This window comes from Chelonia mydas, chromosome 3, assembly GCF_015237465.2.
Source record: "Chelonia mydas isolate rCheMyd1 chromosome 3, rCheMyd1.pri.v2, whole genome shotgun sequence".
NCBI classification, from domain to species: Eukaryota; Metazoa; Chordata; order Testudines; family Cheloniidae; genus Chelonia; species Chelonia mydas.
The window spans coordinates 203712084-203728120 of NC_057851.1; the positions used below are offsets into that span (position 1 = coordinate 203712084).

Consider the following 16037-nt stretch of genomic DNA (forward strand, 5'->3'; position numbering starts at 1 on the left):
AAAGTTTTTCCTAATATCCAACCTAAATCTCCCCCACTGCAACTTGAGACCATTACTCCTTGTTCTGTCATCTGCTACCACTGAGAATAGTCTAGATCCATCCTCTTTGGATTGACCTTTCAGGTAGTTAAAAGCAGCTATCAAATCCCCCCTCATTCTTCTCTTCCATAGACTAAACAATCCCAGTTCCCTCAGCCTCTCCTCATAAGTCATGTGTTCCAGTCCCCTAATCATTTTTGTTGCCCTCCGCTGGACTCTTTCCAATTTATCCACATCCTTCTTGTAGTGTGGGGCCCAAAACTGGACACAGTACTCCAGATGAGGCCTCACCAATGTCGAATAGAGGGGAACGATCACGTCCCTCGATCTGCTGGCAATGCCCCTACTTATACATCCCAAAATGCCATTGGCCTTCTTGGCAACAAGGGCACACTGTCGACTCATATCCAGCTTCTCGTCCACTGTAACCCCTGGGTCCTTTTCTGCAGAACTGCTGCCTAGCCATTTGGTCCCTAGTCTGTAGCGAGTGCATGGGATTCTTCCGTCCTGAGTGCAGGACTCCGCACTTGTCCTTGTTGAACCTCATCAGATTTCTTTTGGCCCAATCCTCCAATTTGTCTAGGGCCCTCTGTATCCTATCCCTACCCTCCAGCGTATCTACCTCTCCTCCCAGTTTAGTGTCATCTGCAAACTTGGTGAGGGTGCAATCCAAACCATCCTCCAGATCATTAATGAAGATATTGAACAAAACCGGCCCGAGGACCGACCCTTGGGGCACTCCGCTTGATACCGGCTGCCAACTAGACATGGAGCCATTGATCACTACCCGGTGAGCCCGACAATCTAGCCAACTTTCTATCCACCTTATAGTCCATTCATCCAGCCCATTACTTCTTTAACTTGCTGGCAAGAATACTGTGGGAGACCGTGTCAAAAGCTTTGCTAAAGTCAAGGAATCCATATAGCCAGCCAATCTGGTATACCAGCTAATTCCCTTTTTCTTTATACCATTATTAAACTATATATGGAGTTGTTTTGTTCAGCATTGTTTTGCCATATTTGCCCTGTCTGGCCTCGTTCAGTTTCAGACAGTCTGTGCTTGCAACATATTGTTGCAAGATCCTCAGCATAACTGCTGCGAGTGCCTCCAGGCAGGGGGGCCAAAGTCACTTGGGCCTAGTGCGAGGGGGCTTCATCGACACTCATGGTCTTCCATTCCCTCGAGTTACCTAGTGGCCAGGCCCAGTGTCCCCAACATGAGGATGCTGCTGCCCATAGGTAATCCTCTTGACTAAGCTACTGCCTCTCAGGAAGAAGAACCCTTCCATCAGCCTAGTGCTGGTCTAACTGGAATAGCTATGTCTCGCAGGGGGGGTGGATTTTTCAGACCGTTGAGAGATGGAGCTATACTGAAGTAAATTCCTAGTGTAGACCAGGCCTTGGTGCTCTGGGAGTAGAAACTAATATAAGAGGAATCCTGAGTTCACTTTCTCCTGGCTGTCCAGGTTCTCAGCTAGTGTAAATGGTCCCACATCGTCTAACTCCATGTAGGTAAACTGAATTACACCAGCTGAGGATCTGGCCCTACACTGCTTACCTCCAGCAAACATTCATCTTGCAGCGGAGCTCAAATACCCAGATAAATGCAAAACAACCGCCACAGCACAGTCTTTGGAAAAACAGCCGCAAATGCTGGACATATGGGTTTTCTTTCACTCCGAGTAGAACGACAGGTTCTCCTGGCAAGCAACTGTCTGTTTAAACAGATTGTGAAATGTGCATTGCTTGATATTCACCGTGTAGAGAGTGAGCTGCTTTGCCATCCTCTTTACAAGTGAGAAAGGAGGCATTGACAAACAAGTTGGAGAGCTGCAGGAACACTGGAAACCAAGGGAAGGTGACTATCGAGGTAGCAACTTAAAGCTGGAGTGACATGAGTTGTAGGAGTGTGAAGGGTTGATAGTGTCTTGAAATAAGAGTTCCTAGCAGCAGAGCTAGCATTGCCAGTTGCCCTTTTTAGGCACTGTGAGGAGAGCCTTGGAATCAAAGTATCTGGCTGTAATGCAACTCATCCCATCAGCAGGCATTTCCCCAGCTGTCCATCTTAGCAGAGGGTTCCCTTAAATGTGAATACCAAAGAGAAGACAGTATCGGAGTTCAGACAAAGAGAACTGGGTTCTTCACCATGAGCCTGCAGGCCTGCTCCTCTGCTGGTGAAAAGGGGCCCATCTCTGCTGAGGGAAGCTCCAGCTAGGGATCGGGCCCATTCCTAGCCTCCTGCCTTTTGCAGGGAAAATGCAAAATGAGGTGGTGATGTCAGCCTGGATGGAGTTGGTGCGTTACAGCTGCCTGTTACCTCAGAGCTGCAAGAATCACATTGTTCCTGTTCAGAGAGAGACACGCCTGGGAACTGGGCCACGGCCAGGGAAGCCCTAGTTCGTAGCTGGTTGAAATAGGGGCCTGAGTTGGTGAAGCTGGTTTGCAGTGTTGTTATAGTTGTTATGGTCTCAGGACTTGAGAGAGACAAAGCCAGTGGCAGGACGAGCAGCATGCTTGTTCTTGGCGCCAGCAGCCCTCATGCAACCTGCGGCACCCTGCAGCAGCTGCCTGTGTTTGGACAGCGAGCACCGAAAGCGCAGTGTTTAGACTGGCAGAGAGAGTGTTGCTGTGTTCTGTTGTACTGATGTCTGTCATGCCTCCCTCTCCTGCCGGCTCGGCTGTCCCAGCGAGAGTCAGAGGGAGTGGGGAAGGGAAAGAAGGACAAAAGATATAGATAAAACGTTGCTAACAAGATATAGGGCCAGATCCTGAACTGGTGTAAAGTGGGGTCATTCTGTTGATTTCAATGTAGCCTCTTCAGTTTACACCTGCTGAGGATCTGATCCCTAACATTTTAGGCCAGTAACGCTGCCATTGAGGTCAGTCAGTGAGAATGTGGTTAACCCATGAACAGGGATAGAAGTAAACATCCTCTTACTAAGTGCCCTTGGGGAAACCACATTACTTGGCCTGAGCCAGGGCATAGAGTATTTCCCAGAGCCGCCCCCCGCGCTATAACAACTCCACGGGGTTTGAAAATATTTACTGGAGCTTGGCTCCACACAGCTCTGGCTGAATTTAAGCCCTGGCCTTAACTATTGTCTTCAATTAGTTCTCCTCCTTATTAATGATCATTATTCTGGTTCTGAGTCTGCCACAGTGACTCAAGGTGAGCAGACTCATTCAATGAATTCATAGCAGAGGACGCAGGACAGCGAAGGGTCGTACAACTGGACTATGTATTATAACAGTCACTGCTGATGATCTGCCAATGTTAGCACTAAGTCACTAATCGTAGGCCAGGCTTCATGCCCTAGGTCTGCGACCTTCTTCTTGACAAAACACTGAAGCCAAGCTGGGTCTTCATTCATGCAGTCACAGGTTGGAGCATCAGGGGTTTTGACCTGTGCTCTGTCACTAAGTTTAGGAAGTAACAGAAACTTGAAGAAAGAAGACAGGTAAATGCCATTTTCCTTTTCCCTTTCATGTATTGCTGTTATTTGCTCCGTTTATTTTTTTTATTAAATCCTCCTTGAGTGACACATTGTCTTTTTCATTTGCCTGCAAAAACTCCTGATACCTTATGACCTGTAAGCTTCAACTCCAACTTCACCTCTCCCAGCGAATTTCTGGGATGTGACAAATGGAAGAGTGATCCAAGGAAAACATGACAACGTTTTTACACATTCTGTACTAAAACCCAAGTTACAAAAATGTTAACACAGCACTCAGAAGTTTGGAAACGCCAGTACTAAGGTTGGCTGCTTAACCCTAACTCTGCCCCTTGTGCATGGATGCTTTACACTGCAATTTCTAAGGGCACAATTACATACTAATTCTCAGAAAGCACAATATCAGGCAGGTTTTCCCCACATCTAAGTGCCACATCTTGCTTTCTTCCTTTACACTCAGCTATTATGAAGCTAGTTCAAGTACATCTCTATGGACTATCCAGCAAAAACAGGGGAGGGATAGCTCAGTGGTTTGAGTATTGGCCTGCTACACCCAGGGTTGTGAGTTCAATCCTTGAGGGGGCCATTTAGGGATGTGGGGGGCCAAGTGTTTCAGTTCAACAGGTGTTCAGAACAAAAACAAGGAACCAAGAGTGTGAAAGAGCTTGAATAAAAAAATCATTTCTTCTCCCTCCCAGCTAATCAAAGAGACCAGGCCTGCAGCTGCATTTTCAATACAAGGGACTTAAAGTTGGACACCTAAATTCATCTTTAGGCATCTAAATAAGTACCCTCATTTCACCTGCTCATCTCTTCTCACATCACCGCTGTTCCCTCCCGCTCTGCCTACAGCGCCAGGGCCAGCTTCACACATGAACGTCTCTATCCTTCTCCCCTCTGCTCCTTCTGCCTGAATGGATCCCTTAGCTTAGGCCAGCGGTTCTAAACCTACCTACCATTGCAGGGCGGACGTGCAGCTCTGTGTTTTACATGGGCCGCATCCACACAATATATATATACTGCCTGTTTGGCCCTGAGGCTGTCACATGGGTCGCAGCTGTGTGCTGATTAGATCATGGGTTGAGACCCACTGGCTTAGACCACTCCCCTCTCCTCCTCCACATCTCTGGGACCCCCTGTGCAGGGCACAAAGCACTGGCCAGTTAATAATGGCTTGAGTGAGAGGCTGGTTCTCACTGTATCTAGGTCTAGTATCTAATTTTAAATTTCAAGTGGACATGGATACAAATATTGCATTTGCTGGGCTGGATCTGTCTCCCCTACTTCCTTTCCTCTTCCCCTTACTGTTTCCTCTTCAACCACATGCTCTTCAAAGCAGGAGAGCCCAGCCTGACAGAGACTTGCCTTTAACAGTACGAGAAATGTGAGCCTTGGTACCTTTCTCCCCACATGTGCACTGGGGAACCACGGGCACTTTCTTACAGGGCTCTGCAAACTGAAACTTCTAAAGAGGCAGGCTGGAGGATGCTCCTGGGGCCAGTTTTGTTCAATATCTTTATTAATGATCTGGAGGATGGTGTGGATTGCACCATCAGCAAGTTTGCAGATGACACTAAACTGGGAGAAGTGGTAGATACACTGGAGGGCAGGGATAGGATACAGAGGGACCTAGACAAATTGGAGGATTGGGCCAAAAGAAATCGGATGAGGTTCAACAAGGACAAGTGCAGAGTCCTGCACTTAGGACGGAAGAATCCAATGCACCGCTACAGACTAGGGACCGAATGGCTAGGCAGCAGTTCTGCAGAGAAGGACCTAGGGGTGACAGTGGACGAGAAGCTGGATATGAGTCAGTGTGTCCTTGTTGCCAAGAAGGCCAATGGCATTTGGGGTGTATAAGTAGGGGCATTGCCAGCAGATCGGGGGACGTGATCGTCCCCCTCTATTTGACACTGGTGAGGCCTCATCTGGAGTACTGTGTCCAGTTTTGGGCCCCACACTACAAGAAGGATGTGGAGATATTGGAGAGGGTCCAGCGAAGGGCAACAAAAATGATTAGGGGACTGGAACACATGAGTTATGAGGAGAGGCTGAGGGAACTGGGATTGTTTAGTCTACGGAAGAGAAGAATGAGGGAGGATTTGATAGCTGCTTTTAACTACCTGAAAGGTCGATCCAAAGAGGATGGATCTAGACTATTCTCAGTGATAGCAGATGACAGGACAAGGGGTAATGGTCTCAAGTTGCAGTGGGGGAGATTTAGGTTGGATATTAGGAAAAACTTTTTCACTAGGAGGGTGGTGAAACACTGGAATGCGTTACTAGGGAGGTGGTGGAATCCCCTTCCTTAGAAGTTTAAGGTCAGGCTTGACAAAGCCCTGGCTGGGATGATTTAGTTGGGATTGGTCCTGCTCTGGGCAGGGGGTTGGACTAGATGGCCTCCAGAGGTCCCTCCAACTCTGTTATTCTATGATTCTATGTCCCAGTATACTCCTCCCCTTTAATGGACAACATGGAGGGCTGATGGTCGATTGGTCCCCAGTATGTGTGGGGGTGGGCCAAAGTACTGAAGCAACTGATCCAACCTTGCAGTGCTGCGATGATAAATACGTTCAAGATACATAAGTGATGGGGTCAGGTACTGCCCTAGAAGCAAAGCAAACTTCAGTCCTGCACAGAGCGAAGAACTCTGGCCTGAACCAGCAAAGCACTTAAATACCTGCTTAACTTTGTCCCCTTGACCTCTGTAGGACTACACACATGTTTAAAATAAAGCATGTGTCTAAGTGCTTTGCTGGTTCAGGCCAGAGTGCTCAGCACCTTGCAGGATTGTGCCCTAATATAGGTAGCGATCCGGACAGCATGGTACAGATATAACCAAATCTTTACACAGCAAATCCAGTCTTGGCATTGCACCCGGTGCTTTACTTAGCATTCACTTCTGAATGCTATAGGGAACGCACAGCAGCAAAGGGGTAGAACTCAGGTGATATGCTCTACCTTAGATTTCTCCCTTCCCGGCACTGGATGTTGAACTCTGCAGCTAGACCATCGTATTGACATAGGGCTGGGTCAACCCCTCCCAGTGTGAGCTGACAAGGGGGTGGCCAAAGAGGAGGATTCCCTCCCTCCTTTATTTATAGACAAATGCACTGGGACTGTCCCAAACGGTGGTTTCCATTCTTCAAGGTTTGAGGCATTTATACATCCCAGTGTGGCGCTCCTGTAGTATCAAGTGGAACACTAACGGCTGCTACTGTTACTAATCTGGGAGCTGCCTGTCACATTTCTCCTGTGCATTCTCTGTCTCTCCTCAGAGATGAGACTCTTAACATTCTGCTGCAACAGACAGGATATGTATTAGCTTGAAATCCTTCCAAGGCACAAACATACAAACCCCTGACCTATAAGGAAAGTGAAAAGTATTCTTGGAAATAAAGGGATGTGAACCCTTAAATTAAAAAAATAAAACTGTCTGTCTTTGTAATTTGTATTTACCCCATCCTAACAATTACTGTGCAAATATTTTGAGAAGTTGTGGGCAAACAGTCAAGATTTGCAGGAGATTGAAGCCATTTTAAATACAATATAAACCTAAGCATCAATTTTTTTTATGGTTGCATATACTAGCCTGCAATGATTTGTTCAGCATGCACTGAAAAGGAAATATGTAATCTTCAAGTTAATTTGAAAAAGACGTTGTGGCAGGGGGTCGGGGGTGTAAAAATACCAGGCAGAAAGGATTTTTTTTTTATCATCATGATTTGTGTTGGATGAAGCCGAAAGCTGCCAGATAGCTTCTTTTCGACAGCTTGGAGTTACTGTTGGGAACAGATCCATGTATGGAAGCAAAAGCAGAAAAGCACAGATAAGCTGAGATCCAGCTATGCAAACCATGTTTAGAGACACTTAAAGGACAAGCTCCTTTCTTTCGGGCAAATTTAGAGAAGCTATCGTACGAGGTCCTTACACACAGCTACTGAGACTTGACAGCGGTAAGTGAAAAGCAATGCAAGTGTTTTCTCTGAATATATAACTTAGACATTGGGTTTCCCGGATCTCCTAAGGAAAGCTGTGCAGCTGGAGCTATGGGGTGTCTGAAAAGAGATTTGGGTTGGGATCTCTGAGGGAGAGGCACAGAATTGAACAGGATTACAGCTAGAGAAACAGAAACTTTGACTGACCGAAAGAAAAATGTTGCAAAATTAGCATTTTATCACTGATCGTCTGCTGTTTGGGCTTTATGAATTGACTGATGTTAAACCTTCAGCATGTCAGGGCCTTGAGAGCGTGCTGCTATTTCTGAGTGTCTGCCTCTTTTCTGTATCTATGAATCAAATATATAAAAATAGTGTGTATTTTTTCCCCTGTGCTTTTGAATGTCCTACTTTCATTTTGAGAAATGCATCTCATTTAATGATGTGGGTTGAACTGAGTGGACATTAGGAAGAGCTGATTTGTAAACGACTTGTATTTCTTGGCACTTGAAGGCAATTTCTCAATGTTTCTCTGTAAATATATGAGGTTGATTACATCCTGTGCAAAGATTTTCGTATGGCTTTAACCATGAAAGTCAACCCCCCCTCCCCCAAAAAGAAACCCAGCTGGATCTATTGCGGTGTCAACCTCTCTTGTAGTGAATATTTCAGGAGCATAAAGCTCTGTAGAAAGAGTTTTCCTTCAAACCAATATCTATTTAACATTAAATTACATTAGTAGACTAGCCTGTGCATTGCCAAAAAGCAGATATGCACCTTTGTCATAAATTAATGTGTTCTATAGAGAGAAAGCATTTGATTAAATTGGATGTATAAAGGGTTTTGCATCCTTAGTCTAAAATCTTGTTTATTTTGCATCCTATGATTAAATCATGTTATTGTCACAAGGCTACAAAACAGGGTTTCTGGGTCAGTTTAGGTGTTTATAATGAAGTATTCAGACTCCTGCTACAAATAAGTAAAGAAGCTTTTTCATTTTTCAGGAGGCTAATAGATTGGAAAAACAATAAGTCGTCTTAAGTAAAATGATATGGCAGGAACTGAAAACCAACATGAACATTACTGAAAACAACATATTCCCAAGGTTGCGCTAAGAGATAAGGGGAAATATTGATCATTGCACCCTAATGCCTTGAATAGTTTTGTTCACAAACAGAACTATTGTTTTTCCTTGAATTTATTTAATCACCCTACCTTGTACTATATTTTTATATATAACAATGGATACATTTGTTTGTGACACCATAGTTAAGATTGTGTTCTGAAAAGGGCTTAATATGGGGCATACATTCCTGTTTCACTACATCTCACTGACCTTTCAATGTGAAATTTCCCGTAGTCTAGGTTTTCATTCCTTCTGAATGTTCTGTGCTTTTTTTGGTTTGTTTCTTTTCACATGTTTAATAGGAAGTGTTTGAAATTGGGCTGTGGATGAAATGTGACCGTGGCAGTCCCACACTTTTTTGTTCACTGATGTTTTTTAAAAACCATTTACAGAAGAGTTGGTGGAGAGATTAATCTTGAGGAGATTTAAAGCAATGGGTAATTTAAAAAAAAAAGTATATTTGGATTGAGGATCATTTTTAGCTCTTACTCACCGAAATTGGATGTTTATTCTCCATTGTACACTTAAAACAATTTCAGTCAGTGCCTACACTTTTCTGCCAGATTTTATTCTTTAACAGAAGGTTTTACATGCAGCTGCTGATGGATAAAATCCTTTCCCTCAGTGGCTGCAGCTTTCCACGGTCCTCTAGGGATAGGGCTCTTCTATTGCTCCCTTTAGCAGACTGCCCCATCGCAACACAACAAAGCACTACATTAAAGATCCACAACTAAGCACTGGGAGGAAATTGTTTGGAAAGGGGTGTGCTTGGGAAAGAAGCACTACATAGGTACTATTCGGTGGCTTAATTTTTCATCTCCTTGTTTTGTGTCTAGTAGCAATCTTAACTGTTCCACAGTGAAGTTTTTTTATCACTATAGATAAAGACACAGATAGACACACAGCTGAAAATGAAGATGCATCTGTGATCCTGCTAAATTATGAGACTAATGGTCTTGAACATCTAGCTGGTAACCCAAACTCATGCCAGACTCCACTTGCATTGGCTCTGAAAAGTGAAATTGAATCAGCGGAGATTTACACAAAGTAATTTGTGATCCTGAGAATTTTTTTGTTGAAACGCTGAGCAAAACTATTCTCTTCCATAGATTTCTGGGCCAGAAAGGACTGCTGTGAGTACCGAGTCCCACTACCCGCATAGCGCAGGCCACTGGTTCTTGTAGCAAGCCCATGACTTCTGTCTGAGCTAGATGGATAGTCACACCGTGTTTGCAGTTGAGTGTTGGGCTGCACCATGGTGTTGTAATGAACCTCATGCCTGCAGGACACAGAAGGCAAAGAAGCCTCTGTAAGCCTTTGTCAGTCCCTTGTAAGCCCTGTGCAGGCTCAAAAGCCCCCGGGCAGAGAGTCCAGTTACAATCCCCAGCTTAATTCTGAGCTCACCTTTGCTACAGTGGGTTCAAATCCTGCTCCAGGGGAGAACCACACAGAAATCAAGATAGGTGGAAAAACCCACAAATGGGTTTGAACAACAGCAGCTTTGCTCAGCTTCAGCCAGAGTTTAGCATGCTTTCACTGCACAGCCTTTCAGTGGGTCCATAGCAGGAGGACATGAAATTGCACACAAACAGTTTCACAGACACCAGTGGTGCTCTTGAGGGTGGCTTGGGAAGGCTGCCTGTGCCAGTAAGTGCTAGTTAAGTGCACCACGAGGGCAGTACAGCCTAGTGAATAGAACACCAGGCTGGAGTCAGGAGAACTTGGCTCTGACACTGACCTGCTGAGTGACCTTGGGCAAATCACTTGCCCCCTTGGTCTCTTTCCCACCACCCTCCTGTCTGCCTGTTGAGTTTGTCAGCTCTCTGGAGCAGGGACTGTCTCCTCCTAGTGTGTTTGCACGGCACTGGCAGAAAGCGGCCAAGAGCTCTGCTGGCAGTGCCAGACCTTAACATAATAGAAACAGCAACAAAGAAGTCAGCTAATGCCTAGCGGCCAGGATCTGACTGTGACTTTGGGTGCTGCAGGGTTTGGCTGAGACTCCTTAAAGGGTAGCAAGGTTCACTACTCACCATTGACACGTGCCTCAGCCAGAGATTAGGTCATTGCTGGTCAGACACCCCTTGCGGATTGCCCAGCCTGTTATCTCAGTCTCACCCTCCAGGGTCCTCATCTTCTTTGTGCCTCAACTGCTCACTCTGTGGCTTGGCTCTCTATCAATGTCTCTCAGGACAAGCTGTCCCTCCACCAGTCCACACAGCCCTACATCCAAACTGTGCCATATCCCTGGCAGTGGCACCCAGGCCTGCCCTCTTCTCCGGGTTCCAGCCCAGGTACCCTGTGCTCCACAACTGGGCTCTGCTTACTCCCAGACCTGGTTACTACCGGCCAGCGCTCTGTCCTACTCCCTCCTTCCATCTGCCGGCACGTCCAAGCTTCCTGCACTCCCCAGGGCTCCTTCCAGACCCAGGAACCTCCAGCACTCCTCCCTCCTCTCAGGACACACCTGCAAACTACTTCCCCCCACTGTTCTCAGCTCCTTAGCTTTATAGAAGCCCCACCTGTGCCTGCCCAGGTGAGCTTCACCCTTAATTAAATATTGAGCCCTGGCTCCCCTCCAGGTGCAGCCTATGTGGTTAATTGGCCCATCCAGCCACCTTAACCCCATCAGCATTAGCGGGGGCAGGTCTGATTTTCACAGGTGGGGGCTCAGCACTCTGACAGTCAGGCCCCACATAAGTGGAACACCAAGTATCATTTGTCTCTCTTGAAAATCTTGACCAGCACGGCTGGAATGCCTCAACTCGGCTGGTCCGGTGGGATTTTCCAACGTGCCTGTGTGAGTTAGTACTGCTCTCAATGGGACTTGTGCCCCTAAATCACTGAGGCTCCTATGAAAATCTCAGGTTTCAGAGTAGCAGCCGTGTTAGTCTGTATTCGCAAAAAGAAAAGGAGTGCTTGTGGCACTTTTCTTTTTGCGAATACAGACTAACACGGCTGCTACTCTGAACCTGTCATTATGCAAGGCACTGAATTTAGCTGTATGGAGCGGAAATCTAGCAACTTCATGAAAATAAATAAATAAATAAATTTGTTAGTCTCTAAGGTGCCACAAGTACTCCTTTTCTTTATGAAAATCTCACCCGTTGTTTATACATGTGGGAAGATGTGCTTACATTAGCCATATGGAGCTGGTCCCTTTGCTCATGCAAACTGCACAGTCTCTTGTGGAAGGGGGGAGAGACATGATTCATAGCTTCCAGGGGCAGAAGGGACCATTGTGATCCTCTAATCTGACCTCCTGCACAACAAGGCCACAGAACTAGCCTGAGCATGATGACATCATGGCAGCCTCGGCAACTGCATCCTTTAAACAAATGCACAACAGTGGGAAACCATTGCAAGAGAATTTGACAAACTGAGGTTGGTTTAAAGCAATCCCAATTCTTCCCCTTCCCCTTTAGAGGAATACAATATGTATAGCCTAAATCCTGGATGAAGAGTTTGAAAATGTTCTCTTTTTCCTTTCAAAATCCAGAGACTAGTTTGCACAGATTCAGATACATATCTATGAACAAATCCATTCCTCAGCTGAGATCTTTGTACATACTCCTTCCAGGTTTTGGATTTTTTCCTGCTCTCTGTAGGTTCTTATATTGCCCCCTTCACCGCATTATCTGAGCACCTTCCAAACATGCAGTAAGCAATATGACTAACACCCATCACATGTGGTGCATTTTTCCTTTCCCCAGGAAGAAGGGTGTGCAGTGGAAGGTTAGGGGATTTTATTTAATGTCCATGCTGCTCTGTGTTTATGTTAGAGACAGAGGTAAAGAAATGCTCCTGGCACGCGGAACAGAAGGGGGTGAGGTTAGTGATGGTGCTTAGTTCTTGGGGAAGTTGGTTCCACAGCCTCCAAGAAAGTGCTGTGTCCTGCACAGATGAGCTAGGGAGCCCTTTTCAACTAACTATAGTGAGTTGTCTTAACTTTAGCTAAAGTGCAACAGTCCTAAAAGCTGGGGAGATGAGAGGAGGGGGTTGGAACTATTTAATTAAACACAGCCAGTTTTCCCAAAAGAATAACAAAGTAGGAGAGCTCAGATTTGCAATGTGTAACATCTATATGTAAATGAGGCACTTGGCATTCCAAAGAGATGCAATGCACAGATGACAGTATGAGCTGTTTGCCGTCTGTTCAGTTTAGTGCCAAGTGTATTCCCAATGTGTGCTAAGCATGTGTGGCTGTCATGGTGGACTTTCTTTAAATAAAAGTAAAGTACCTGATGTTTATTTGTTTTAGAGAAATTGTCCCATCATCTGTGTAGTCCCCTCCTGTAGTTTGGATCACATAAAACAGAGCAGACTTTTCACACTTTAGAGTATATACTTAAGTTTTTCCACATTAACTGAGTGTACCACTGGGAGTGGTGGCACGTGCCTGTAATCCCAGCTACATGGGAGATGGAGGTTGGTGGGTTGCTCAGGGGTTCTAGGCTGCGGTGCGCTATGCTGATCGGGTGTCCGGTGCCCCTGGCCAGCGGGTGGCTGAAGGACTGGCTAGAACAACATGAATGATCGGTGATCTCTCTGTGAGGGCTGACAGGCCGATTGATCAAGGTGACACATGTACTGTGCTATAGTATAAATTACTACCGCAGAAAGCCAGACCTGCACCAAGGGAGGTTCAGGTTGGATATTAGGAAAACCTTTCTAACTCTCAGCGTCGTTAAGCTCTGGGACAGGAACAGGCTTCAAGGGAGGCCGTGGAATCCTCCTCACTGCAGGTATTTAAGAACCGGTTGGACAAATGCCTTCCAGGGAGGGTCTAGGTTTACTTGGTCCTGCGTCTGCATGGGGTCTGGAGTTGATGAGCTTTTGAGGGCCCTACAGTTCTATGATTCTCAACTAGTATAAATCACTAGTCACTTTCGAAATTCTGCAGAGAGCCTGGCCATGAATTCCTACTCTAATGCACTGAGGAGTGATCTGACCTGTATGTGGAAGCACCTCAATGCTGCATGCTGATACAGGTTAAAGAGCAAAGGTTTTTATAAAAGAATCAGGGAGCTCTGTGTGATAGAGTAGCTGGAACAGCCTCACATGGCTTGGCCCAGGGGCAGTTCCCTGGGCTGCCATTCAGGAGTCTAGATTTGGCCCATCCACAATCCTGGACTTTAGAGTGCTCAGCCCTTCGAACGATGCTCTTTGTCAGGCCCCTGTCGCTGTAGAATCTGAGTGCCTCACAACCTATAATGCACTTATCCTCACAACACCCCTGGGAAGTAGGCCAGTGCTATCTCCCCATAATACAGCGGGAGAACTGAGCCATAAAGAGAATAAGTGACTTGCCCAAGGTCACATGGCCAGTCTGTGGCAGAGCACAGAATTGAGCTCACATCTCCCAGTCCTAGGCTGAGGGGCTGACCATTGGACCGTCCTTTCTCCTTTGGGCCCAGGGCCAGTTTTGCATTGCTGAAGAGTGACCCTACTAGCTGAGTAACATCCTGCATCAACAACCTCAGAAGGGAAGTGTAGCCCCAAAATTCTGTCCATCAATGCAGAGCCCTATGGTTGGGGTTGACGGAAGGGGAAAGGTAGAATCCTTGTACCCCAAATTCAGCATTAACTGTCACTCACGCTTTTTAAAAAATTTCAGTTTTAATTAAATAAAGTTTGTTTCAGCCTCAAGAATTTGAATTTCCAGGGCACTACCAGGTGTTAAAGTAGGTAATTTCAGGGCAACACAAATGATAAAGGACACAGAGAGGATGCCTGATACAGAAAGATTTTCAAGAAGTAAAATGTGTGTCACAAGGCTTATGGGTGACTAATATTGTCTTTAAGGAGTAAAAGGGGACAAATACCAAGAAGAGAGAGGAATCTACTTAGAGTGTAAATTCTTTGTTATAAGTTTGTACAGTGGGGCCTCGGCTTCTAAGTAGAACTGGGAGTCAGGAGTATAACTAGAAGCAGAGGGAGGAAATTTAGCTAGATGAGGAACATTTTCCTAAGAATGAGGCCGTTTAGACTGGAATGGTCTCCCAGGGGAGGTGGTGGGACCTTCTTCACTTGGATTATTTTGGAGTCCTTGAGAATATGCTGCAGAGAACAATCTCACGTTGGCAGGCAGACATCAGAGATGGTGCCGTAGGGCCTCTCTCTCTCTCCAGTCACTATGGTGCTTTCAGATTGCTCGTGCTGTTCAGGCGTCTTTGCTTTCGCAGCTCATGCTTTTCTCGGAAACAGCAGAGATTTCTTCCGCGTGACGTGCATCTGGTTGTCTGTGCTCCACAGAAATCAGGCTTTCTCCTGGAGTTAGCAAATCACTCACCAGTGGCATCATCCTCCACCGCTTCCTGCTCGTCTACAAAGTTGTCCTTATTGTCATTGGAATGTTTATTTGGCTTGTTTTCCTTTCTTCTCAGATAAGCAAAAGCAAAAGTGGGCTCTTGGAAGGAGACACAAAAGTGGGGAAATAACAGTGTTCTGTAGGGGCAGGAATGGTGCCAGCTAAATTGCTTCCAGTTTCTCATCCCTCCCCACTGGGGCCTGTTGAATTACCCTCAGAGACCTCCGCACGTGGAACCATCCCCTTGCAATCTTACCTGCATCCCGGCCCCAGGCCGTGCATCCCAGCTAGCATCCTTCTCCTGCAATAGCACCAGACAGTGCTCCCGACAGGGGATGTCAGTCTGCTCCTCAGCAGCTAGAGGGGTCACTGGGGAAAGAAGAGAAGCTTTTCCTACCTCTCTGTTAGACGGAGCTGACACATTAACAGTCACAGCACGTCCAGCCTGGGCGCAGGAGGCTGGGATCGGGAATGCAAAGCAAGGCCCCATCATGTCAATGCCAAGTGTCAGGGCTGGCGGCCAGGCTGGTGATGCCCCAGAGGAAGAAGTCACTGGCACCCCACCTACCCAAACAAGATGGCAAAAAGATTGGCAATCATTAAATACGACACAAAATAATGAATTGCTCCGGGAGGCCCCCCTAAACCACAGGCTAGAGTCAGCAACAGCCACATTCCAAACCCTGAAGCTTTGTGTGTGTGTGCGTGTACATGTATGTGTGTAAGTGTGTGTCTGTGTGACTGTGCACGTGTCAGTGTGTGTGCATGCACGTATGGGTTACGTCTGCGTGTGTGCGTCTCTGCATGTGTGCGTCTCTGTGTGTGTCCACATGTACGTCTGTGTGTGTGTGTGTGAATACGTGTGTGTGTTCATGTCTCTGTGTGTTAATACATGTGTGTGTGTCACTGCATATCTGTGTGAGTGCACGTCTGCGTTTGTTTGCCTTTCCCTTCCTTTTCTTCCCCATCATTCTCTTCTCTCCTGCTCTCTGTTTCCCACCCAGCTGCATTTCTCCTCGCCCTAATTTCTGTTTTTTCCTTGGTCCCCTTTCCTATTCTACCCTCTTCCCTTGGCTTTCTCCGCTCCCATCTCCCCTCCTTCTCCCCTCCCTCTCCACATCTCTCCCCCACCTCTCTCGCCCTGATGCCTACCCCCTCCCACCACCATATCTCCC

General features: G+C 46.4%; 1 protein-coding gene across 4 annotated transcripts in view; it reads left to right on the plus strand.

The window, feature by feature from the left end:
- Positions 1-7282: 7282 nt before the first annotated feature.
- Positions 7283-16037, plus strand: part of SLC8A1 (solute carrier family 8 member A1) — a 329095-nt gene continuing 320340 nt past the window's right edge. For 2 of the 4 annotated variants that reach the window (XM_037896398.2, XM_037896397.2), the window contains exon 1: positions 7284-7447. The gene's annotated coding sequence lies outside the window, so the exon portion shown is untranslated. Of the gene's footprint in view, positions 7448-16037 lie in introns of all 4 variants that reach the window. The other 2 variants (XM_007058961.4, XM_037896402.2) reach the window with 2 other exon arrangements.